This window comes from Ceratotherium simum, chromosome X (genome assembly GCF_057802395.1).
Source record: "Ceratotherium simum simum isolate JZ-2026a chromosome X, ASM5780239v1, whole genome shotgun sequence".
Taxonomy (NCBI): domain Eukaryota; kingdom Metazoa; phylum Chordata; class Mammalia; order Perissodactyla; family Rhinocerotidae; genus Ceratotherium; species Ceratotherium simum.
In genome coordinates this window covers 70,737,146-70,764,985 of record NC_141940.1, presented here as the reverse complement: position 1 = coordinate 70,764,985, position 27,840 = coordinate 70,737,146, and the positions used below count along the sequence as shown (strand labels likewise).

At 37.7% G+C, this 27,840-nt stretch overlaps 1 long non-coding RNA gene across 24 annotated transcripts in view; it reads right to left on the bottom strand.

Annotated features, from left to right (window-relative positions):
- The window catches only part of LOC106803822 (uncharacterized), a 69,468-nt gene that overhangs the window by 30,291 nt on the left and 11,337 nt on the right, over nucleotides 1–27,840 (bottom strand). For 15 of the 24 annotated variants that reach the window (XR_015550422.1, XR_015550440.1, XR_015550443.1 and 12 more), the window contains one exon: nucleotides 257–27,013. This is a non-coding gene — a long non-coding RNA (uncharacterized LOC106803822). The remainder of the gene's footprint in view (nucleotides 1–256; nucleotides 27,014–27,840) is intronic. The other 9 variants (XR_015550444.1, XR_015550445.1, XR_015550430.1 and 6 more) reach the window with 7 other exon arrangements.

Genomic DNA, 27,840 nt, shown 5'->3' with positions numbered 1-27,840 from the left:
TTAGTGGATGCAGGGAAGAGAATATCTGTAAAGCTCATGGTAGATAATAATCAAAGGAACACAGACATAACATATTCAGTTTGGGCATAGTAAAGCCATGTTATTAATGGGTTTTCTTTAAAATCAACCAATTGGACAATGCATTACATTTTAGAAATTATTCTGTAGTTTAAATGAATAAAATTTTTCCCCTCTTACAGAAAGATAGCCCTCTTCCCAGCAACATTACAGACTATGGGATGGAACGATTCCTCACCTGACTTAACTCTGCAATTGTCAGTGGATGAGATGGGAAGTCAAATGGAAGCTGAAGACCTGAAGGTAGCAGGGCCTGAATTTCCAAAGCTGAACCTGGAAAGAGACATCTGGGGCAAAAGAGTTGACTTGATGGCAGGTTGGCTCCCAACAATCTCTCTGTCCCTGTAGCCAGATAAAGGAACCAAAAGACAGTTCTCTACTTGGGAAGCCAATAGAGTGCTATGGAACGAGTCTCATATAGGGCTTCTTCTATGGAGTATGGTTAAGTTGCAAAAACACGTATATAATAAGGTTGTTAGGATGGAGATATCACAAAAGGAAATACCAGAGAGGTCAACGGTAATTAGGAAAGTCCAAAGGTGACACTATAATATCCTGAGGCAATTAAGAGCTTAGGCTTGCATCATAAGACATGGGTTCAATAAGGGAGACTACAATTTAATGGCTGGCCATTCTTGGGTGAGTTATGAACTTCCCTTAGTTTGATAACCTGTCTTTGAAATGTAATAAAAACCAAGCACAGGGAAGCAGCCTGGGAGTGAAACAGGAAGAGTTGGTGAGATCACTGTATCAAGTGGAAGTGATTAGAAGAATTCTACATTTAGCTATCTCTAAAACAAAACAACCTTGGGAGGAAATGGCCTTTATTAAAGCTCATTTCTGTACAGTTCACTGTGTCTGCCATGTTTGAAAACCATGAAGACAAGGGTCACATCCAGGTGTTCTACTAGAGAGGCACCCCAGTTAATCCTGACACCTATCCTATAAACTCTTCTGACTGTATCTACTTTGCTGGTCCAGCATTTAAATTAAAAAAAAAAAAGCAATTCTTAATGAGCTCCTTATCTTCCTAAGAGCATAGTCGCCACTGGACATTGAAAAGGACCTCATTTTTACCTCCAACTAAAATATCATTGATAAAGATAATTAGAGAGAGCCTATAGAGCAGAGACACTGGGGCTGAACTGCTTCCCTCACTCTGTGACATTTGGGGGCAATGCTGCTGAGTGTAACTGACTTCAAATACCCCATCTAAAAAAAATAAGGGATAGGGGCCGGCCTGGTGGCGAAAGCAGTTAAGTACGGGTGCCTCGCTTCAGTGGCCCTGGGTTTGCAGGTTCAGATCCTGGGCACACACTGATGCACTGCTTGTCAAGCCATGCTGTGGCGGCGTCCCATATAAAGTAGAGGAAGATGGGCAGGGATGTTAGCTCAGGGCCAATCTTCCTCAGCCAAAAAAAAAAAAAAAGAGGAGGATTGGCCTCGGAGTTAGCTCAGGGCTGATCTTCCTCACAAAAAAATAAATAAATAAGGGATAATATTAGAATTTACTTCCTGAGCATTAAAACTGAGTTAATGCACACACAGAACAGTGTGTAATACTTACTATGTGCTCAGTTAATGTGAACTATTGTTATCAAAAGTTATTATAAAAAAAGGAATATTGTATAAAACACACTGCTATCTGGAATAGAACAAATAGATAGGAGATGATTAAGAGGTATTTAAATGAGAAGAAGGAATAGTTGTATTTGGTAGAAAGTGCTGGAAAAACAGATTAAAAGGGTAAAATAATCTTGCAACCACTGAAAGTATATCATTTAGTGAAAGAAAAAGTAACAGAGCCATCTCATAACATAGGGCTGAAAGAGGAAGGCAAAGAATGGTGGATGATAGCAGGGCACAGGATGATTATGTTTGTCAGAGGTGAGAATGAATTAAGTGTGAAGAGGTATAGGGATATATGAACAATCCCTGCATCTTAAATGTGGGTCTAATTACTTTACACCTGACTTTGATCACATCAACTAATCAAGAGATGAAAAACAGACCAAAAAAATAATAATCGGGTCTCCAACAAGTTCAGAATAAAAGAAATCGTCAGGGAGATATGCACACAAAGATGTTTCCATAAGTATGTTAACTGCATTGTTATGTTCAAATTTCATTTAAAAAAACTTAAAAAAATCCTAATGTTTAAAAAAAAGAGGTAAATGTTATACAAAATAATCATGGTCCAAATGAGAGATTTATATGCATTCATATTTAATGATAGGAAAATGTTCCTGTTAACTTAGGAGCCATCTAAAAACATTACCAACATACATACACATACTAGAAAGAAGTGTACCAAAATCTGAGTGGTTTGCATCTTCTTTTTTTTTATTGTGAAATTTTTGTTGTACAATATTGTTTGTCCAGTCACCCTATAAATGCATCCCTCCACCCCTTGTGCTGACCCCCCATGCATCTTCTTTTTTTAATTGTGCTATGCTTTTTTTGCTTTCAAATTTTTTACAATGAATACTTATGCCTCTTATTATTATTTTTTTATACATTGTATAACGTGGGAAGAAAACAATTCTTTGAGTGATAGCTATAGATTTGAACTTATTCCTTCCTAAGGAAACTGACTAAAGGCCCTCAGAAAATATGAAGGGAATAGGAAGGAAAAAAGAAAGAAAAGAACAGATGTTTAGGAAGTGGATAATTCTACACAACAGACTGTGACCTACATTAAAAATAATAGCTAAGGGGGCCGGCCCCGTGGCTTAGCGGTTAAGTGCGCGCGCTCTGCTACTGGCGGCCTGGGTTCGGATCTGGGCGCACACTGACGCACCGCTTCTCCGGCCATGCTGAGGCCGCATCCCACATACAGCAACTATAAGGATGTGGAACTATGACATACAACTATCTACTGGGGCTTTGGCGGGGGGGGGAGGAGGATTGGCAATAGACGTTAGCTCACAGCTGGTCTTCCTCAGCAAAAATAATAGCTAAAAGAATAATTTTTTTTGGTGAGGAAGATTAGCCTTGAGCTAACATCTGTTGCCAATCCTCCTTTTTGCTGAGGAAGATTGGCCCTGGGCTAACATCTGTGCCTATCTTCCTCTACTTTATATGTGGGACGCCTGCCACAGCATGGCTTGATAAGCAGTGTATAGGTTCGCGCCCAGGACCCAAACTTGGGAAGCCTGGGCCACCGAAGCAGAGTGCACGAACTTAACCACTATGCCATGGGGCCAGCCCCAAGAATAATATTTTTTAAATCACATAGAACTATTTACCCAATTAGAGTTATTGTTTAATTTTAATCTAGGAGAATAGACAGTGATGCTAAAGGTATGATATCTAAAATAAGAAAAAATTTGTGTTAATTTTTGGATAGCCTGTGCTAATATTAATATGGGTGCCTCATAATTCCAGTGGACCAAAGTTTTATCTTAATACTCCAGAGCTAATTTCAAAATTTTTATTGCAAGAGTTAAATAATTCTCCATAGTACAGTTTACTCTGACCAATTTAATTAGCTTACTAAAATATGGAAACAATTAACCAAAAACATTACATGCATGTTATAGAGCAGTGCTATCCATTAGATAGTGGATACACAAGATATGGTACATAAACAAATATATACTAATATATGCGGTATATAAACAAAATGTATATAAACAAACTGAATGGATAAACAAAAAGTGGCATATACATACAATGGAATATCATTTGGCCACACAAAAAAAATGAAGTTCTGGCACATGCAACGACACCGATGAACCTTGAAGATATGCTAAGTGAAATAAGCCATAGACAAGAGGACAAATATTGTATTGCTCCAATTACATGAGGTATTTAGAATAGGCAAATTCACAGAGACTGAAAGTAGATTAGATGTTACCAGGGGCTGGGGAGAGGGAGAATGTGACAAATATACCATACTAATATAAGATGTTAGTAGGGGAACGTGAGTGTGGGGTATATGAGAACTCTTTGTAACTTTTATGTAAATCTAAAACTGTTCTAAAAACAAAAAGTTTATTTAAAAAAATTAATGAACAAAATGACATACATCCCCCCAAAATTTTACTCTAATAGGTTACCAGACATTTTGACCTTTCTATATGCTGAAAATTAGATTTATTACAATTTCAATAAAGCAAGTTGAATCAAGCCTATAACATCCTTGTGAGACCCCTGGTATGCGAAGAAAATTTTGGAAAACCTGTTTTGTGATATAGTACTAAAATACAGGTTAAACAGCTCAGAATCTTGTATACTTTGAAGAAAATTACTTAAGCAACTATATAATGGTTAAATAATAACACTGTGGTATACATTAAAACGTTTTTAGATGGGCAATTTGGGAGGAACTTTAATAAATAAAAACTTCATATTTTTACCAACTTTGTAAGGATACCCTATATAGACATCATACAGAAATACTCATACAAGAACACATGGATCAAGTTTTCACTGCACCATTATTTTGTGAAAGGGACAACCAAAAGGCTTATTAATAAGTAAACTGTTAAATAAATTATGGTATGCATGAATTTTCATTTCAAACTAAGTGCCAAGTATTCTGATGAATACAGTCCAGTGTCATATGTTAAATGCTAAAACTGATGACTTTTAGAACATAAAATTGAATGACATATATATGACAAAGGGTCCTATTTAAGCCATGCAAAGATACACGGCAAGGCAGAGGACTCTATATGAATATGACTGTCATGAAACATCCCATAAAAGTTACTTATCACTCAACTAAGAACACAAGCAGTGTGCAGTGATAGGCATGCAAGAAAGCAGAGATCATGAAACATTATCTAGTACTGTTTCTTCTTCCTTTTTTTTTTTTTCGCTGAGCAAGATTCACCCTGAGCTAACGTCTGTTGCCAATCTTCCTCTTTTTGCTTGAGGAAGATTCACCCTGAGCTAACATCTGTGCCAATCTTCCTCTATTTTGTATGTGGGTTTCTGCCACAGCATGGCCACAGACAAGTGGTGTAGGTCCATGCCTGGGAACCAAATCCAGGACGCCAAGGCAGAGCATGCCGAACTTAACCACTAGGCCCTGGGGGGCGCCTCTAGTACTGTTTCTGATATAGCTCTTCTATTATGTTACATTCACTCTGTTTAAAATCACCCTGCAGGGGCTGGTCCTGCAGGGTGGAAGAGGAAGATTGGCACAGATGTCAGGTCAGGGCGAACCTTTCTCAGCAAATAAATAAATAAATAAATAAATAAAATGTTTAAAAAACAAACCAACAAACAAAAAATCACCCTGCATATTAATTTTAACATGTAAAATTTTCTGTTATAAAGTCCATGTATGTATATATCATGTGACATCTTTATTGGACACTTGGCAGAAAAAAATATATAATAGCAGCTGAGAAAAACAAAACCCTGGGTAGAATGGACACAAAATAGAATAATGAAAAAATTCAAGATGGATTCTACTTTAGTAAATTGTTAAAGCAGGGAAGTCAAGAGTCATAATGAATAATCATTGATGCAAATATTATTATGTAGAACCAAGAAACTTAGAGTATATGAAATGGTGTCACATAAATGAATCTAAATGTGGACAGGCAGCAAGTGGGCACAGCAAATAGTAACATTTATAATACTCACACAATCAAAATAATTCCATATTGTCACAGGAAAAGACAGTTAATGACAAAAACCAGTGAGTCCAGCAGACCCAAATAAATTATGAAAATTTAGTATTTGACAGATACAATTTTAAATGAGGGAGGAAAAGATGGATTTTTCAATGAAATAGTATTGGACAATTGGCTAGCCCTTTAAAATCAAATGTGAGATAATTATATGACTACCACATCAAAATAAGATCCAATGGATCAATGATTTTAATTAAATTATAAAAATACTAAAAAGAATTACGACTTGTACAGCTGCTCATGTGAGGATGTGATTTTTTTCTTTGACCTACAATGTGGTAAATTATGTTCACAGATTTCCTAAAACTGAACCATCCTTGCAAGGTTGGCATGAACACCACTTGCTTGTCTACTAGTCATGAATTTGCTCCCAGATTCTTCTCACCAAGTTTATATTTAGGTTATATGCTTATATATCACAATCAGAGATTGGTCTACAGATTTATTTTTCAGTTAGGCTATTGTTTCTACAATATGCCAACTTTATAACAAGACTATCGACTTATATATGCAGAGACTATCTCTGAAAGGTTACACATGAAATAGTAATAGTACTTGTATCTGGGAAGAAGGAAGATTGAGGACTAGGAAACCAGGGATGGGAAGAAAACTTTTAACTAGCTCAACTTTAGTACAAACTGAATTTTGTATTATCTAACATTTGCATGTATTGATTTGAAAAAAAATTTATAATCTGTGAATGACATTAAAACTGGAACATTTTCAAAAGGCAATCTACCAACCTAATGAATCAAATCATTAAATGTGCATACTCTTTACTCATAAATTATCATACAGAATTACTAGTGCAAGTACCCAAAAACAACTGTACAAGATACATAAAAATAAAAACAAATGTGTAACATACTGTTTGCATTTAGGAGATGATACTTATGGTATCATATACATATTGGTATTACAGTCATACCAATGTTTATTCAAAATCTAATGAGTACCTAATATGTGCCAGGCAGTTTTAAGAGCTGGAATCACAACATTCAAAAAAGACAAAAATCCTTTGTATACAAAGACACAAATCCTTGTACATACCAGCAAGGAGCTTACATAGCAGCAGCAGCAACCAAACTGCCACTAGGCTGCCAATCAGTCAGGGTTATAGGGAAATGTACTAACTCAAGATGGCAGGCCACCTTACGTTATTCCAACCAAAGCTGAGTCCCAAGTGTTAATGCTTAGTGGACTCCTACAAATTCTAAGCCTCCGTGAGTCTGGTAGAAATTCATTGGTTTTAAGAGGTCCACATAACCTGTTGAAAGTGGGTATGTCTATACCCTACATTACAGCAATGTAATTTCAGACCCAGGGTGCAATGATTATATAATATGATACACCAATTGTTCGATCCCAGGTACTGACAGACATATTGTGTAGTCTCTTAACTAGAAAGTAATCGATCCAAAAGTATCAAATTACTAGTTATAGATCAGTCACTAAAATTACTACAAGATATACTGACCCCTTGAGTTCACTATACTTGGTTTAATGTCAGAGGGACCATTCTGAGAAAAAGGAACCCCCATGCAGAACTTAAGTCAGACACTTAACATTACTTCAACAGATTTTTAAGTTTCTACAAAATGAAAATAATCTTATTACTCTAGGCTGCCAAGGTACCATGATTCCAAGAGAAAGGAATGGATGATAATCAACAACTTAAAATAAAAATGGACAAAATTTTATCTACGGACATCATGAAAAAGGCTGCATTTATGACTGATACGATTCCTGACCCAAATTACAGTGCTTTTAGCAGGAACACCTAATGGACAAAATTAGGTCCCTTGGAACCTCTAATAATTGAAATTTAAGCCCTAAAAATATTATTTGGTAGCAGTATATATATATATATATATATAGTGGTAAGTGCACTGTGACAATACCAAAAGTTCTTCAGAAAACAAGATCTACCAATGTTAGCCCAGTTACTTGGACTCAAACTGAGGTTCTGCCTTAGCGTACAACTTCGGTGATAAAATTCCCTTAAGGTCCAATGTTGCCAAGTCTTCCTCTCCCTTCCTATCTTGGCTTCATATCACCTATACTGTTAGGTAACTATCCTACGTACCCTGTACTTAAACTCTATTATACTTCTCCTGGCTTATCGATCTCCCTGAGAAAATCTAGAAACTACTGCACGCTTAACTATATGTCCAGTGTCCATGGCACAGGAGGCATCTAATTTATCCAAGTTGAATAAAAACCTAATCAAAAGGAATAAATGAGCACAGCTATGATTATTAAAAAAAAAAAAATCTCACATTACAACAGAGTTTAAAGACCAGTGTGTAAAAGAAATCAACAGATCAGTGAACACAATACCTTAGAAATATACACAAATATATAAAATATTACAGTAAAAATTAAAGGTGTATCTTGTCACTGGAACCTTCCAAACATATCAATTCTGCTACCCTCCCCCCCGAAAATTATATATAGAAAATTCTTGCTCTCATCCCTGGATGCACCTGCCCCATTCCCCCAGCACCTACAGATAATCACTTTTATATAAATCTCAGTGTTATTTTTTTTAACATAAGTGAACACGTATATTTCACTTTTTTACTTAACAATTTATCATTGCATAGACCACTTCCTCATTCATTTTTACAGCAACCTAGTATCCCATTGTGTGAATACACCACTTTGTCCAGTCCCACAATCATGGGCCCTTGGGTTGTTTCCAATCCTTTGCTATTATAAACCTTTCTGCAACATTACATATGCAATTTGTTTCACATTTGCAGATATGTAGGATAATTTCTAGAAGAGGGATCACTAGATCAAAGAATAAAGGCAACTATAATTCTGAAAAATATCTCCCAAGTGCCTCCATAAGTATACTACTTTGCACTCTAACATTCTATAAATGCCAGTTTTCCCATAGTCCTTCCAACAAAGTTCTCAAATATTAACTTTCTGTAGTTTTATTTCGCATTTCTCTTATAAATGAGCTTGAGCTCATAAATTCTTTCATAGGTTTAAGTGTCATTTGTTTTTCTGTGAACTGTCCATGCCCATTGCTCATTTTAAACTGTCTTTTGATTTTCTTCATTTAGAAGCTTTTCATAGAGTAATGAAGATTAGCACTTAGTAATATGTGCTGCAAATATTTTTCCAAGTTTCTCATTTTTCTTTTGACTTCTTTTTCTTTTGATTTACAGAGCTTTTTGACATGAAATATTTTATTTACGTAGCTGCATTTATGAATCTTACTTTACGGCTTCTATATTTGAAGATATAGATGAAGGTGCGTTTACAAACCAGTGAGCAAATGATGGATTAATTAACAAATGGAATAATTAAACAATTGAGAGAAAAAAGTAAATCCTTTTCACTTAAAAAAACAGATTAAGGATTAAAAGATTCTGGAAGGATAAGAAAAAATACATAAGCAAATATACTGATTTGGTCTCGGGATTTAGAATTCCTTTCTAAAAGTAAATCCAAAGTTAAACATTTATTTAAACACATTAAACTCAATTAAAGTTTATGTCATGACATTTATCAATCTTTTATATTAAGAATTTTGCTTTTGGTATTAGGAAAAGGACTGACACCCTTAATATACTTAATGTTTTAAGCAATTTTAAAAGAGAAATACTTTAATGTTGTTTTAGAAGTGCTTTCCATTATAATAAGCCTGTCTTCCCTTGGCTCCTAAGGGAAACTTCTCTGTTTTCTGAGCCTAAGACTACTACCCTCAATTCCCAACTGCCAGCTGACTAGCCTAAGAAAAAGGCTGACAATTCGCAAGCACTCAAGTTTTAAATATGCATAACCAAGTAAGAACTAGGACTGGATCTCTAAGAATTCAAGAAGCAGCAGAAACTATGAGTAAGTAGAATCTCTAGGGTAGAGAAGGACATAGAAAGTCAAAGGAAAGAGGAAAACAATCAGAGGCAAGGTGACAATAGAGCAGAAATGCAGAGCAAACAAGGCCAATAAAAGAAACAGAGTGTTTCTCCAGATGCCTCCATTTCCTGATGGCTTTCTAGTTCCCATCCCAGGGAGGCATAGTCACTCACCCGTGCCCAGTATTTTTGCATTAAGCATCTTTGCCGCAGACATCTTTGCTACAAGCATTTTTACTACCTAACTAATTGGCGGTAAAAGAAAAATAACAGAAAATAAAAGAAGGACATTAAAAAGGACATAATGAAGAATGTAGTACATATCTGGACTACATTTAAATGTTCCATCACATGCCCACTTCTTATATTTCACCAAATGATCTAAGCCAGATTCTGTGTCAAATACCAAAATTCTGGCCATATCATGTTCTCCACTATCAAATAGCAAAAAATTTTCACGAAACTTATACTCATCAGGAATCACATAACCATTTTTGGGGGGAGGGAGATAGGAAGAGGAACTTGATTCTTCTTTTGCCTCCAACTTCTAATATTACATGATAAATTTGGTAAAGGTAGCATTAGAGAACAAGCTGTTGTACCCGAATTTTAAGCTAAAGAATGGATAATTAATGGTTTTGAAGACTGTTGTGAATGACTAGCCACCTCTTTTATATCTGCCATAGTTTGGTAAACTTCTGGTTTTGATGGGTGGGAGGGATGACAGTGCTCACTGAAGGATTTGCAAACTGATATGTTATCATTTTCTAGTATAGTATGCAATCTGGCTTTACACTCTCTTATTTCACACTTACAGTAAGTTTTATCACCATATTTTCTAGTTGAGACCAAACTGTCAACCAGTTATTTTATCTTTTACAGCAAAATTGCCTCACAGCCAATTAGTTATATGGTGAAAATGTTTGCAGCAAAGATGCCTGTGGCAAAGACGATTATGGCAGTACCCAGAACTCCAGGTTCCTTTGGTGGGTTTCCAATAAAATCCCTATCTTCCTTACTGCTCACCACTCCTTGTACCCTTGCAAATTATGATCTCCTCATTGGATCTATCATTTGTGCTCCTCATAACAAGAACCTTAAAAAACCACAGGTAAAATATAAAAATGTACAATATAATAAACCTGGTCTTTATCCCCTGTTGGTAGCACAGGGCTCCAAAAAGCCTGAGTGAAGGGAGTGTTCTTTTGTTATTCATAAGAAGCCCCTTTTGACCACACCTGACTTTATGCTAACAAGATGACTCAAGTGGGCCCTTAGATAGCTTCCAGAAAGAGGGGAGGGCCATGCCAGAAAGACCAAGCATATGATTAGAAGGTTAGAACTTTCAGCCCCACCCCCTAGACCTCCAGGGAGAGGAGAGGGGCTGGAGACTGAACTTAATCAAGTGGCCAATGACATAAGACCCCAATAAAACTCTAGACACCCAGAGCTTTAGGAGCCTCCTGGGTGGTGAACACTTTGATGTGCCAGAAAGGTGACGTGTCCCGAGTCTAAGGGGAGAGAGCATGGAAGCTCCTTATCCAGGATCTTCTCAGAGCTTGTTCTATGCCTCTTTCATTTGGCTGTTCCTGAGTTGTACCCTTTATAACAAAACTGTAATTGTAAGAATAGCACTTTCAGGGAGTTCTGGAAATAGTTCTAGCAAATTAACGAACCTGAGATAGTCATGGGAACTCCTGAATTTAGCCAGTTAGTTGAAAGTACGGGTGGCCCTAAGACTTGCTGAAGGGAAGGCAGTCTTCAGGAAGACTTTGCCCTTAACTTGTGGGATCTGGCATTAACTCGAGGTAATTAGCGTCAGAACTGAACTGAATTGCAGGACAGCCAGGTGATGTCAGAGAACTAGTATCAGAACAGTATCAATCTCTCACTGTTAAACTACCAACTAACTAAATTACTAGCTTTTCTCCAACATAGTATATTTTCATTAAGAAAAAAATATAATAACAGAAACCAATACACCCCAGAAGAAATAACAATTACTTATGTAAACCTGTCTCAAAAGATACCCAATGTGAACATTTTGGCGTATAGACTTCAACATTTTTAATCTTACCAGGAAAATATATCAAAGAGGTTATAGCAATTCCTTGAATTTCTGATAGGGGGAAAAAAAATAGTATCACCTGAATCTAATTATGCCCAGATAACACAATCAATCTGTTTTTAAATCTTGTCAGATAGAGAGGACTGTTATTTTAAACTAACTTTGTTTTCTAATTAAATTCATGTGAAATCATAGAACAAAAATTTAATATTTGCTTGGACTTTCTTAAAGAATGGTTCCCTGAATGTCAATTTCCAAATTAATGTGTAGGGAAGGATGCCACCCAAATTTTAAAATTAACACACTTCTCTCAGTTAACTATTTGCAACAGTATGAGGAGAAAAAAAGGAAGCAAAAAAAATGTCAATATATCCAAGATTTTTAAAAAACAGTTTACAAATAAGCTGTCACTCTTTGATGTAACCTAAAAGGCTCCCCAATTTTTTTTACATGCCCCCAACAGAAGAGAAATCATATATTGAAACTCACTCTTATCAAAGTGGCCCACTTCTTCCCCTAGGCAGGGTCTGAATGTGATCAATTATAAAATGCCCTAAATTTGATCTATTATTATCCATTCAATCCATGTACACAAAAAAGAGTTAACAGAGCAGGCCTGAGACTACTATCCTCAGAAAGGCCTGCTTGCAAGGTTGGCCCTTGGCTGGCATCTGGGAACCTGACTGATAAAGGATTCCCTACACTGATGGAAAACTTTCCCTAACTGATAAGAGTGACTCACTGTGCCTGTATTGCTTGTATAAATAATGTGGATCATGCTGAACACCTACTTTCCTTCTGGAAGTCTAGAATTTCAGTACTCGCTAAGCAGAAGGGGCTTACATCACCAGCCCACAATAAAAACCTCGGCTGTTGAATCGCTAACAGGCTTCCCTGGCAGAAACATTGCACACATGTTGCTGCATTTTTATTGCTAGAAGATGAACTGTGTGTGACCGCTCATGGGAGGGAGAGCATAAGGAAGCCTGCACAGGGATTCCTCCAGACTCCACCTGTGTCTTTTTCCTATGCTAATTTTAGAAAGGCTGTGTATCCTTAGTATGTTGCTGTAATAAATCTTAGCTGGGAATACAATTACATGCTGAGGCCTGTGATCTAGGGACTCCCAACACATCATCTACTTTTTGATATTATGATGCCAAATCATATAGGCAACCTTTATTTTCCTCCAAGTTTCAAAATGCATTTCTACAACCACAATTAAATATAACACACATTGACATTATAACAATTAGATGGTTTTGGTTATAATTCTCCTTACTGTCACATTTTTCTCAATCACTGGATCAGAACTGTCAATAAAGAGGTTACATCTACAGAACATAAACTCACAGCTTAGGGGGCCAGCTCGGTGGCAAAGTGGTTAAGTTCATGCGCTCCACTTCCGCAGCCTGAGGTTCGGGGATTTGGATCCTGAGCGTGGACCTACGCACCGCTCATCAAGCCATGCTGTGGCAGGCATGCCACATATAAAATAGAGGAAGATGGGCACAGATGTTAGCTCAGGGCCAATCTTCCTCAGCAAAAAAAATTAAACATATAAATAAACTCAGAGCTTAGTAACTAATTCTGAATTAGAACAAAATGTCAAGCTGGTTTCTAAGCAAAACAATGCATTTCCCTAGCTAGACAAGTCATTTTTGTTTTGGAGAGGGTACCTTTCTCCAAAAAAAAGTACATTTTTTTCCTAAACTTGTTCACAGCAAGATATTTTTCTTCATTAGTGATACAGAATTTCTTTTTAGATATTAAGCTGTTATTCTCAGTTAAAATATAGCTTATATAGCTTATATCCTTACTTTTAGTTAATGACATTATCATCAAGTTCGGGGCTACTAAAAGCAGGTACTCATATTTTTCAATTACAAATACTTCATACAGTTCTCTACTTGGACGACTTCAAGGAGTGTTAAAATCCTTTGGTTACCCACTATAGCTAACTTCCAGCAACCGTGCCTCAGGACCACGGCAAAGCATATACATGCTATCTCTAAACTGACTAAAGTAATTCTCTAGGTATAATTAGAAAATGAGAGAGTCTCTCCTAACAAACTATAACACTATAACTGTTAATTTTTATTTTCACATTCTCTTCTCTGATACTTCCAAGTACATACTTATGCTTATGCCTGCTGCCAGGAACATGTCCACACCATCAATCTTTCGGCAAGCTCTTTTCCATGGGAATAAACCATGCTTCAGGGCCCTGAGAGAATTCATTGCAGCTTCTGTGACTTAAAATTATGGTTGGTAAGGAAATGATGAGTCAACTGTGCAAAGATAAATTACAAGGGCATTCATCACAGCTGACATATAATGAGAGAGAAATAATCCTCAACATGCCAATTTCTTAATTTACTATAAGAAACATACTCATCAATGTAACCAGAATACTTGTTTCCAAATGAAGAGCATATTCTTTTCCTACAGCCAAATTACAATCATAAAATTGCTTAGTCAGCACAGAATTTGAACAGGTGGCCTAATTAGATAAAACAAATGCTCAATAATATCAAAGACAGCCCAACATTCAAGAAGTCTATACAACAAAAGTTTAACAGTGGTTTTAGTTGAATGATGGGATTATAGCTTATCTTGACTACATTCCTGTGTTCTCTGAATTGTTTATAACAAGTACCTCTTTACTTTATAACCAGGAAAAACAGCACTTCCATTCTTAAAAAAGCTAGGAAAAATAACCAGTTATTAAAATTAACAGAAAAAAATCTAATTAATTGTGGCTACATATGGCATAAAATACCTAAGGAATGACATAAGAAATATTGGGGATCCACATGATGAAAATTATGATTATTAGGACATAAAAAGACTTGAATAAATGTCTCTAGAAGGGGAGAAGAAAGGTTGCAAATATGTTAATTCTGACTGAATGAATTTATGAATCAAATGCTATTACAATATCCCCAAGTGAATTTTTTTAGATGAAGCAGAATTGTAGAAAATAATTCTTAAATTCAAGTTAATGGATGAATTGGAGAACAGTAGTTAAGAAAATATTGAGAAAGAATTAACAAGAAGTTTTATTATAAACAAGGAGGGAATAGACCAGGGGTCACCAAACTACAGCCAATGGCTCAAATCTGGCTGCAGACAGATTTTGCACTCATTTTCTATGGTTGATTCTCAGAGTGAATAGTTGCAACAGTGATATGTGGCCCACAAGCCTGAAGTATTTACTATCTGGATTTACAGAAAATGTTTGCCAACCTTTGCAGTAGACACTTCAATAATGGTGTCATGCCCACAGCCTCTTCTCTAAGGGAATTCATGAAGGCCAAGAGAAGGCAAATTTACAAGGTACTACAATCCATGAGTATCACAAGTAAGCAGAAGCTAGAAGGTAGAGAAATAAAAGTTGGCGAAGCTAGTTAATAGCAAAAGAAGCATGAATAGTGGTAAGGAGCTTTAAAAATACTGGTGCCCGGGGCCACTCCAGATCAATTAAATCACAATATCCTGCTCTGGTTTATTTTTAAGGTTTCCCAGTTGATTCTAATGTACAGCTCTGAACGAGAACTACTGAGCTAGGAGGAACACAAATGCAGAGTGGCTGAGTGATGTCAATGATGTAGCACAAGAGTAATGATCCAAAAATACCTGCCGTTAAAGTGCCCAGAGCTGCTGGAATCCAGTTCCCATACTCAATATTGTTCTTATATTTAAATTCCCATTAAATCCCTATCTTCTACATTGTTTCACACGTTTACATAAAATAAACCCCTATTAATGAGGTAGGCTGAGCTATTCTTCATTTCTTGAGACCAAAAGAGCCAAATAAGTATAGAAATCTGTATCAGATATATAATTGCATGAAACAGACCCTCAGCAGAAATACGAAACATGTGGGATTGTTAGGGTGTGACTATGGAGTAAAAATTACATACAATCCCCTCCACATACCAGGATGAAACGCTTTTTAGAAGTCCAGGTTATGTTGTGGCAAAGCCACTAATTACACAATTGCCTTTGTGACTCATACATGTACCCATTTAGGGTGAAGCTCTGAAGCAACTGGCAGTAGTTATATTATAGCAACTTCAAAGAAATAAGCAAAGCTGGGTTTGACAGTTGTTTCTCTTCTGCCAATGATGTGCAAATTCTGATATAACCATGAGGTGCTAACCCCGGAAAGCATGATTTTGCCTCTGTTATAGCTAGACATGGCCCTCAGTTACCATTCCAATAGGCACGGAGTAACATGGATCCCAAGTTTGAGAACCACTGGACTAAACAAGTCAGTTCAGGTTCCTACCAAACATATACCCACTTCCTTCTTCTAAAGACCACTACCCTGTCTACTGTCACAGCTGTGGCACAGCCTTTGATGCCCAGGTTTTGTTTCACATTATCCAGTATTACATCCCCTCCAATGAGAACAGTTGATGGGACCAATCCAGAGACTGTCAGCAGTTTATCACATGTCTAAGCATGAAAAAGTACTGTACAAATAAAGACAAACTAGGCCAATTAGATTCTCACTCTTTGGAATTTGAGTAGAAACAATGAGAACCAGGTAATTAGCAGTGAAAGCTAAAGCTGAAAGCCTCACCAAAGATAGGGTAATGGCAAAGCCAGTCATGAGGAAGATGAGTGAGAAAAAACAGAGATGATAAGGCAGTGGAATAGAAAGAAGAGCTAAATCAAGTCAATAGCACAGCAGAAAAGGTCCACAAACTCCATATGCTTAAGTCCCTAGAGCTGCCACAGATGCAGTTCCATGCCACATTTCTTAAGATCCCTATGAAATCCCTATCTTCCTTACTGTATTTCACTATGTGTATCTATATGATAAACATCTATTTCTTGAGCTAAGACTCTGTCCTATTTCTTGAAACCAGAAATCCTATATAATTTAGAAAATAGTATAGGGTTAGGCTACGTGAGCAGAACTTCAACAGGAATGTGAAACCTAGACCCAGTTATTACTTGGTGGTGGGGTAGAGAGCAGATACACCCCACCACAACCCAGCCTGGAATGTTAAGAGCTTACAAGAACTGTGGCAAAGTTATTGTTGCAGGACCACGCATCCAATGAAGGTAAGTTCTGGCAAAATCACAACAACAGAAAAAATTCAAGTGGCCAAGGAAGATCACAGATAGGTGGGTACTTCTGAAATTGGCAGGTAAATTTCTAAAATGGCCTCATGACATTACTTCAGACTACAGTATCTGGCTGTGACATAGTTACTCTCCAACATTCCTGCTTAAGTAAGAGTTGGAAATGTGTAGACAGAAGTGTCTTTAGAAATGAATATATGAGGGGCCGGCCTGGTGGCATAGTGGTTAAGTGCGCGCACTCCGCTTTGGTGGCCCAGGGTTCGCAGGTTCGTATCCCAGGCACTCACCAATGCACCGCTTGTCAAGCCATGCTGTGCCGGCGTCCCATATAAAGTAGAGGAAGATGGGCACGGATGTTAGCGCAGGGCCAGTCTTCCTCAGCAAAAAGAGGAGGATTGGCAGGTGTTAGCTCAGGGCTGATCTTCCTCACAAAAAACAAAAACAAAAAAGGCATGAATATATGAGATGAGGGGCATATGTGTTTAGCGGTCAAGATATAGAAATGTAATACAAACACATCTGAATCAAGTGGTGGCTACACTCACAGTCCCATCTAAGGTAAACTGTCTCATCCATAGTTCTGGAGAAGAGGCAGTCCTAGATGGCAATGAATTTTAGAATATGACCTGTCCTGTCACCCAAAGCAGAAGGTACCAGGTGTGGGACACACTACCCAAGTGCTGAGTCACTGCATGAGTAAAAAAGTGACTCCCCAGCAGAGGTGAGTTAAGCCACTGAAATTCTTGTACTGAGGAATAAAGTTTGTGAAATGCAAAAAGAATGAGGCCCATAGCAGAGAGAGTTGAACCTTCAAGGACAGAGTCGGGAAACATGACATACAGCCAAGGACATTAGAGCAATAAGCAAGGTTTAGTAATGAGTAATAGAAAATTCATGAGGAAACAATACAAACAAAGCTAGGAGGTAAACTAAAGCTTGAGAAGACAATGAGGAAGACAAAAAAGCAGAGACAAGGAGGAACTAAAACATGTGATATACTACACGATGTTTGCAGTTAATAATACTGTATTGAATACTGAAAATTTGCTAAGAGAGTAGATTTCTGGTGCTCTCAACATACAAAAATGGTAACTAGGTGAGAAGATAAGTTAATTAGTTTGACATCTGACTATAGTAATTATTTCACTATGTATATCAAATCATCATGTTGTATACCTTAAATATATACAATTTTTATTAAAAAAAAGCGTTAAAGGTGGCATACTGGATGAATGATACAAGCCCTGTTGCCAACATTCCCAGACCTGTCTTGGAACCATTTCCAATCCTCAAACCATTTTGCTCAGAGAGGAAACAGAATTTTAATTTCTTTACTTTTTGTCTTCATTCAAATACAGAATTTTCTTTATTTGGACCCTTATGAGATCCTTGTCTACCTTAGCGGCTCTCCATGCATAGCCGTGAGTGGTCCAAACAGCCTGGTTGGCCCAAGAGAAATCCGTTTCCTGAAAATAAAAGCCTGCAATACCAGAAATTGCTAATAGGATTTCATTCACAACTGAAGCTCACCAAGAATGCGAGTTTTCTGAAATTGGTTAGGGTGTCACAGTAGGGAATAAGGAAGTGAGAATCCCCCCACATATTAGAATAGAATGATAATAACCACTAGTAGTCCATGACAAAGCTGCTAATTAGGCATTTAAAGCCATCAAAGATGATGCTGTAAGGGATCTGGCAACTGTTGCAATAGAGGAACTTCAAAGTTTCTCTGTTAATGGCCAGGTAGTAAATATTTTAGACTTTGTAGGCCATATGGTCTCTGTCACAACTACTCTACTCTACCACTGTAGCATAAAAGCAGCCATAGACAATACATAAATGAATGTGTGGCTGTGTTCCGATAAAACTGAAATCTGAATTTTGTATAATTTTCATGTCATGAAATATTAGTCTCCTTTTGATTTTTTTAACCATTAAAAAATGTAAACACCATTCTTCACACATAGGCTGTCAAAAACAAGCGGTGACCACATCTGGCCCATGGGCCACAGTTTTTTGATTTTTGATATACGGAAATGGAAGGCTGCATCAAAGATGGTCATGAAACTTCTTTTTAATTTGAAGATGTTATATTTAACATACCCAAGGATATTCTGATGACTGTGTTAACTTTCTGTTTAATGGACTATTCTTGTTCTATTTTTTTTTACCATCTTAACCATTTTTAAGTGTACAGTTCAGTAGTATTAAGTATATTCACATTGTTGAGCAACCAATCTCCAGAACTTTTTCATCTTGCAAAACTGAAACTCTATATCCATTAAACAACAACTCCCCATTTTCCCTCCCCCCAGCCCCTGGCAACCACCATGTTTTTAAGAAACACTGTGTGGGCCAAAGGAGACCACCTGTCTACAGGAGGGATCTAGTCCAGAGGATGCCAGTTTGCTCACAATGTTTCACTCGGTGTCTTGTAAAGTTGTTTAATTCACAGTAAGCAATATAATTACATTGGACCAAAGATACACATACATAGACATAGCTGCAACAAAAATTTCACAAAGTTCTTACCCTTTGCCAGATGGACTCTAGTATTTCCTTATTTTACTTACATTCTTTCTTAATCTATTCTTTCCTAATCTATTCTATTCTAATCTATACAATTCCATTCAAAACTGTGAAGTAGTTTTAAACATTACCCAAGGGAAACTGCCAACCTCCAGGCTGATTTGAAAGGGTAGTGCTACACATCCATGTTTCGTACCACATGGGAAAAAGGTAACTACAAATAAGCCAAAATTATGAAGAAGTAGAAGCTATGAGGTTATAAAAGCATTTACAAACACACTGTGTTGGCCTCTGGCATTTAAAAAAAATTTAAGCTAACAGTTCAAAATCAGGCTTCTTGTAGAGAGCTGGAAATCCCGTCAATATTGGGTCACATTTCCACTGGGCAACAATCAGGAAGAGCGACAGAGTAACAGCCTTCTCTTTTGGGTGAAAGGTGCATGTTCCAGTGGACCACAATCCCAAGCACTCCCTACTATACCCTCTTAGAAGCATCAGCTGCTCTTTACCATCACATTTGCACTCTTGTTTTTATTTTAAGAGTAGAGAAACATCTCTTTTCCAATGTATCTAGCAAAAGTAGATACACAAAAGAAAAGCTAAAAAAAAAAAAAAAAAAAAGACCCCCCAAAGCAGTATTTCAACAAAAAGGACAAAAATAAGTATCAGAACCATCTTACACATTTACCCCATCTGGACCCTGCAGGCATTTCCAATTGCAACCCCTGAAATAAAGGACAGAGAAGCCAGCTGTTAATGGATACATCAGAAGTTAGAAGAGAGGAAGCAGAGTAAAAGAAGCGTAATAATCATATTAATTGCAGAATACGAGTATGAAGACCCGCAAACTACTGCTGTTTTATATAAATATCTAATTAAACTGTGATAAGTCAGGCCTAGTAAATTTGTGTTCTCAGGAATTAGAATTGGGCTATCAAAAGTAATCATAGTTAGCAAAGGGAATTGAAGCTGAAAGAATACACAGCAAGCCAACACAATGAGAGGTGTGGCCATGAGGGCCACAATTGTGCAAGCAAACTTATGACAAAGATGAAGCCCTAAGTAAGCAGAACCTATGAATAAGCTAAAAATATGAGGTGTGGAGAAAAAGATAAAACAAAGTGGATAGGCAAGCCAATAGGTAATGGGAGAAATAAGACACAAAAGATAAGCAGAAAGACAGAGTAGCTCAGTTACATAAATAGCACAATCCTAATACGAAGATCCACAAACTCCTGCTGCTGAGTTTCCTAGAGTTCCTAGACCCAGGTCCCATCCCTAAGGGGCATAAACCATATTAAAGTACCCCTATATTTGGAATTTCATGTGATCCCGGTCACCATTATCTCCCCACTAGTGATCAGCTAATAACATGTCATTACCTCACCAGAGAATTTGTTTCTAGCAATCAGAAGTGCCTAACCAATAGAAGCAGAACAGCCCCTCAGGAGGAATGCAATTTAGGGAACTGGCTACAATCTGTGGAGAATTCCCTTTGTTTTAAAGATGTTATGCAAACCAGCTGGTGATATCATGGAATTTAGATTTTACACCCATTAGAAAGTGACACTTTGAGAGACTTGGCAGATGCTGCAATAAAGCAGCTTTAGAGAGCTAAACCAAAAAAAGTAAGGTAGACACGTCATGATATTGCCCATGCCCAAAATCCTTCTAAAGGAAACTACTACAAACAAGCTTGGATAAGACAGCATTCTTGTGACCAACTATCCCTCCTCCAAATCCAAGGCTGGTCTGACCAAGGAGTAAGGATCAAACCCCGAGGACAAACAGACTGGTCAACAGCCTATGACTTATGGTGACATGAAAGCTGTCCCCAAACAAGGATGAGGTGAGAAAATTAGATTCAATTTACAATTGAGGAAAAACAGAGGAACAGAAACTCAGTAGCTGGAATGACTGGAAACACAATGAAAGAACGTACCACAGCCTATGCAAGAATCATGAAGGATTTCAGTAAAATCAATTCGTAAGTAAGCACAGGAATCAGAAGCTAAAAATAAGCAGAAACTATCTATCAGCAATAGGATAAAGAATAGAGGATGAGGAAGCCACTTAGCAGCAGAAAGAGACTTGAGGATATAAGAAAAGTAGGGATGTGCTGTTATTTGTGAGACTCACTTCCAAACACGGTCAGGTATGATATTTCTGGATGTCTCATGACTAGGCTGCCTTCTAGATTTAGAGCAATTAAATGATTCTGGATATACCTGTGATAGCTGAGTTGTGTTAGTCTGAAGCACTTTGAGATTATACAAAAGGAAAGGAAAACATTTCCACATAGCAATAAACAGGAGAAAATGTCCTAGACCAGCCAAATAGCAACTGCTACCTCTATAGTCTCAGGAAACTTAACCCACAGGCAATCAGATTCTCAATTTATTGACAACTGGGCAGCATGGAGAACAAGAGCTGAAGCAGATGGTCTGCAGAGAGAAAGATGAGATGGAATGAAGACCACGCCTACAGAGGTTGCAAAAGCTCAAGTTGAGAAATAAGCTGAATCACATTAATGATACTACAACAGAGTCGAGTTCTGCAAACTTCTTAAACTGATCCAAACGAGCTCATTTCTTACAATTAAATTTAGATTGCAAGGAACAGACCATCAAAAGGAATGTAACTATTTGGAAGTGATTATATTGAAGCAACAAGATAGAAAGCCAAGCAAATCACTTTCACATCCCAGAACATGATACTAATGAAATGTAAAGCATCCAGTCTGATTACCACCTGTGCTCTCAGAAACTTAAAACTGTGAAATATGAACAGAAATAGGTAATCAGTAGCAGAGACTGGAGGTGAAAAAGTGCTCTACGAGGTTACAAGGGGAGATGAGAGGCATGAACATGAGGAAGCCCACTATGACTAAGCAAAAACTATGAGAGCAGAAGTTATAAGAGTAAAACGTCACAGAGCAGGTGTTGGCGAACTACAGCCCATAGGCCAAATCTAGCCACCACCTTTTTTTTTTTTAATAAATACAGTTTTGTTGGAACACAGCCACATTCGTTCATTTATGTATTGTCTATGGCTGCCTTCATGCTACAATGGTAGAAACCATATATGGCCCACAAAGCCTAAAATATTTACTATCAGGCCCTTTACAGAAAAGTTTGCTAACCCCTGTCATAGAGGATGGCATAGGCCAGTGGTAGCAAAACTGAGAAGACACACACAGAAACAGGGGCAGAGAGAATATTTAAGTCATGTCAAAAACAGAGCACTGGAGAAAAGACTCTGAAACTCCTTCTGCTGAGATCCCCACGAGTACCCTTACTATAACCCCCTAAACCCTGAATGTGCTGAACATTTAGAAAAATTAGTTACATATCACACACCGAAGAGATCCCCAATGGAAAAGATTAGTATTTAAAAGTAAATAAATAAATTATGAACCACAAGAAAATATATTTATCTTCATCGTGAAATGCAAGTGGAGAACAAACCATAAAGAAAAAGATATTTGAGCTACATAAAAATTAACAATTTCCATGCCAAATTGGGGAAAATACCTGCAACATATGGTAGATTAAAAATCAGTGTGAAAAAGAAACTCAAAAATAAGACCCAAGAAAGATTTTTAACTGTTCTATCCCATTTAGGAATTAAAGAAATAAAAACTAAAACAGCAAGGGAGACCACTTTTCACCTTTGCAATTGCCAGATTTTTAAAAATCATAATATAGTGTATTGGTGATGATATGAAAAAATGGACATTCTCATGCACTATAGGGATTGTACATTTAATCCAACTTTAGGAAACAAACATGGATATGTGCAAAGATTTATCTGCAGGAATGTCCACATTAACATTATTTACACAAAATTAAAACAGCAGTAATTGAACATGGGTCTCAACATCAGATACAAATTAAATTTTTACATTCACGCAGTGGTATATTATGTGCCAATTTAAAAGAGATATTATTAAAGCATATTTAAGGGCATGGGACACGTTTGAGATCTACTAAATTTGAAAGATCAGGCAAAAAGACTTCATTAACGACCCTAACTTCAACAACTGATGAAGACTGCCACCCCAACCCAAAACTCACTCTTGAATATAGAAACAAAATAGTAAAAAAATCAAATAAAATAGAAAATAAAATTTAAAATAGCAAATTTAGCAAACCTAATTCAAAATCCTTGAACAGTAAGAAATTTTCTTCTAGAAATGCAAAGTAGGTTCATTATTAGGAAAGCCGTTAAATATAAACAAATACAACAAAAAGCTCAAAGAAAAATATTTATTTTCATGTTCAACGATCACTTACTTGATTGAGATACCTGTTCCTTTGTCCAGAAAACATTTTGAGCTACCAATGGAAGGATTAATTCCTCCCAATCCTGAAAGCCAAATTTAGGCTTTGACATAGCAAATTACCAAAACCACAGCCCCTACCTTGACTTAAGAGAGTGATTATATCCAAAGTAACCTCTGTATTAGATTCACTTACAGGCATGGGTAGAGGACATATGCTGGTGAAGAAGGTAAACACTAGAGCTGATAATGTAAGAACAAATAACATTAAATATAAAGACAAAGTCACTTCTAAGCCATACAAAGAAAGACCAATGGCAAAGAAGAGGATCTTCTAAAGGATGGTAATAACGTGGCCCACGAAGATTCTATCACTCTGCCAAGAACTCAAGCCTATATGATTAAGTCACGCACATAATGCAGAGATCACAAGACACTTTCCGGTGCTGATTCAAGTATAGCTGTGTTGTTATTGTATTACACGCATCGTGAGTAAAAATCACCCTGAATGTTTGCTTTAAGTATCTTCTCAAGTCTTTTTGTTCTAAAGTCTTCGTGTATGTACACTGAAGAACAGGGGCATGCTATGGCCCATGGGCTGAACCAGGCTGCTACATGTTTTTATAAATGAAGTTTTACTGGAACATGGTCCTGCCCATTTGTTTCCATATTGACTATGGCTGCTTTCATACTACACAGCGGGAAGATGTATTAAAATTAGGGTAAAGTCATAATAAGGAAACACGAGCTGTAATTTTTTGGATACTTGAGAAAGGCTAAATTTTAAAATGGTTGTCTCTGAAAAGGAAAAAAAATGGGGGAACCATATAGGATAAATGAGTAACTGCAATGAGGCATATAAAACATAGTTCTTTCTGTATATATAACCCAATTTGTGAATGTGCTTTCCTAGTGAGGTTAATTTGAATGGCAAGAAATTCAGAGGCAAACTGACTACTATGAGATTCCATACTTTCTAAGATCAGCTGTAAACCAAAGTCCCACAGAAAAGAGAATGGATTGGGGGTCGTGAGGATTTGTAGACATAGTATATTTAACTTACGCCAGGAGTTAGCAAACTTTCTGTGAAGGGCAGATGGTAATGCTTTAGGCTCTGTGGACCATATGGTCCCTGTCGAAACTACTCAACTCTACTACAGCACGAAAGGCAGCCATGGACAAGAGTGAATGAGCATGACTGTGTTTCAACAACACTTTATTTACAAAACCAGGCAGCTGGCACGTGGGCCATACTTTGCCAACCCCTAGTCTATGGTAACTATCTGGACAACATTACCTTACCAGCAATAAAATTTACAAAAGTATTTATTGATAGATATTCTTGTTGTTTTCCACTTGATACGAACAGGAAGTAATTTTATCAGTATTGTCTGCTAGCAGAATGTAATGCTTATGCGGAATTCCAGTCAGGACATGCTGATCTGTACAGCAGGCTGCTCTAGCCCCTGATGCACCTGGCACTGGAATTAACATTCTGCAAGCAATGGGATTTTTAGTTGTAACTCTGACTCTTGTGATTCCTTTTTGTTTGGTGTAGAATAAAGTATAACCTCATAGACATTGTCCAATATAAACATCACGCAGGAGGGTGGGCATAATAATAAAAGGCAAGAAGACAAAGATAAATAAACAAATGGTGAATGGCTGTGTGGGAGAGGAATAAATATTAGTCCACCCAAAGTAGTCAGCTCTAAAAGTCAGAGGGACCTACACATCCTTCACACCATCTTTCTAGCGCATCTGAATCTTCCTTTGAGAATGAACTCTTCACATGTGCTCCTACGTCTTGGCAGAAGATAGTAACGAGGACCCCATGAGGAAGCAGGAAGTTCCAACGACTAACAATGTGCTCGCCACATTCTACTGCTTCGGGTATACTGAGGTAGTTAAGATCTTTGGAGTGTGACACACACAGCTCCACCACTGGCTCCCCGTGTTACACTGGTGACATCAACTCTCTGATCCTCAGTTTTATTATCTGTAAAGTAGGAACAAATCCTACTTGTCAGAGTTATTGTTAAGTTAAAATGAGATAATATATGTGGAAAGCACTTGCTTAGAACATAAAAGACACTTATAACTGATAAGGGCTACTATTAATATTACATGACTTAAGAAAGGAAACTTTCAAAAGTTGTGTGTGGGTGCTAGATGACTAGCCTAAAAAGAAAGAAAAAGAGAAAACCACAGACCTGCTGTCACAAAAGGAAAGGAGGATGGATAACGGGGATAGGAAAGTCCTAGGGAAAGAACCGCGGTTCAGACAGCAAAAGCCAGCTTTATACAACCCATTTTGGCCCATATAGAGAAAGAGACAGGAGGACTTTTTTTAACAGCATGTTAACATTCGTATCCTTGTATGTGAGCAATGTCATTTTAAAATAAGGTGTGGTGGCAGACACAGAATGCAGGGATTCCCTTTGTATCCATGACTATTCCAGGCTTCTCCTTAGGGAAATGCCAATTTTTCTATCATTCAGGTTCCCTGTGCAGGCTAATCTACCTAATTCTGCCAGTAGGAATTATCCAAACATTCCAGCGCCTATACCAGGAACATTATGCTATGAAGGCACCATCTCAAGACTATCCTCATGGGAAAAGGCAACCTTTATTACTTCCGTGAAAAATGGCAGATACCAAGGAATGATCTGGCCCTCAGGTATTAACTCTGGATGGAGGCACTACTAGCTTAAGGTAGAGATGGCCTCTGCAGAGATCTCCCAAGAGTATCCATTTTATAGATGCTGCCTAGTTTAATTATGAACCATTTCAGTGCTCCCTAAAGCCTATTAGGGGGCTGATCCCTGAGGAGCCAAAAATCAATGCCAGTCCACTTGGTTTAAGAGGAGTACAATCTAGAAGACCACGCTGCCTCTGAAATTACTAATCCAAAGTGCCATATTCTTGGCTGCCACCAAAACAATGAGCCTCTGCTATTTCCTGGCTTTTGACAGGATGTATGCAGCTCTACGGTCTGATTAAAAAAACTCTCAACAAGTCTGGTTTGAAAGAATAGACTTCCCCTTTAAGGGAAGTGTAATTAGTGTCATGTCGACATTATTTGTGACATGCAGCTTATGCCACCTAGTTTACCTGGGAACCATTTCAGTTCTTCTGTTCCTCTGCAGGGGTGATGACAGACTGAGTAAGCATATAATCTATGCCAACTGTTTTGAGAAGGATGTATTATAGAATAAACTGCAGGCTTTAAAAGTATTGGCCTCTGGAAATAACATTTCTAAGAGCCTCCCTGACAGGAGTCAGGGCAGAGTCACCCTTTCCTACCCTACTTACCTTAATCACTGTGTTACCTTAATCACTGAAAGGACTCCCTCTTCTGCTGCATGTTCACTCACATGGAAGATCCGGTGGACTCTAAAATGCTTTTAAAAGATATCTTTCACAATTCAGCCTAGTGAGGGGTTACAAAAAGGAAAAAGATTGCTTTCATCATCTCTGACCCTCCCATTTTCAGCTTGGTCAGCCTCCACTGCACTGAGAGACAGTGGCAGGTATTAAAGGAGAGAATGGGAAGTTGGGAGAAAAACACAAGGTGTTGCTTAGTCTAACCCAACCATTTTTAATGCAATTTTTCACACCATAATGGAAAAACTTTTTTTTTTTTAAATAATTTTATTTATTTATTTATTTTTCCCTCAAAGCCCCAGTAGATAGTTGAATGTTGTAGCTGCACATCCTTCTAGTTGCTGTATGTGGGACGCGGCCTCAGCATGGCTGGAGAAGCAGTGCGTCGGAGTGCGCCCGGGATGCGAACCCGGGCCGCCAGCAGCGCAGCACGCGCACTTAACCGCTAAGCCATGGGGCCGGCCCCGGAAAAACTTTTGATATAACATTTATGATACATTATGCATTTACTGGTTATTTATTCCTTTGTCTACTCTCACAAGAATGAAAGTTCCATGATGGCAGAACTTTATTTTCTTTTTTTTTTTTTGTGAGGAAGATTAGCCCTGAGCTAACATCTGTTGCCAATCCTCCTCTTGTTGCTGAGGAAGACTGGCCCTGAGCTAACATCCATGCCCATCTTCCTCATGTGGGACGCCACCACAGCATGACTTGACAAGTGGTGCCTTGGTGCGAGCCCAGGATCCGAACCCAGGGTCGCCGCAGCAGAGCATGCGCACTTAACCGCTACGCCACTGGGCTGGCCCAGAACTTTCTTAATATCTAGAACAATCTCTAGCACTTAGTAAGCACTTACTAACTGTCTGTTGAAGG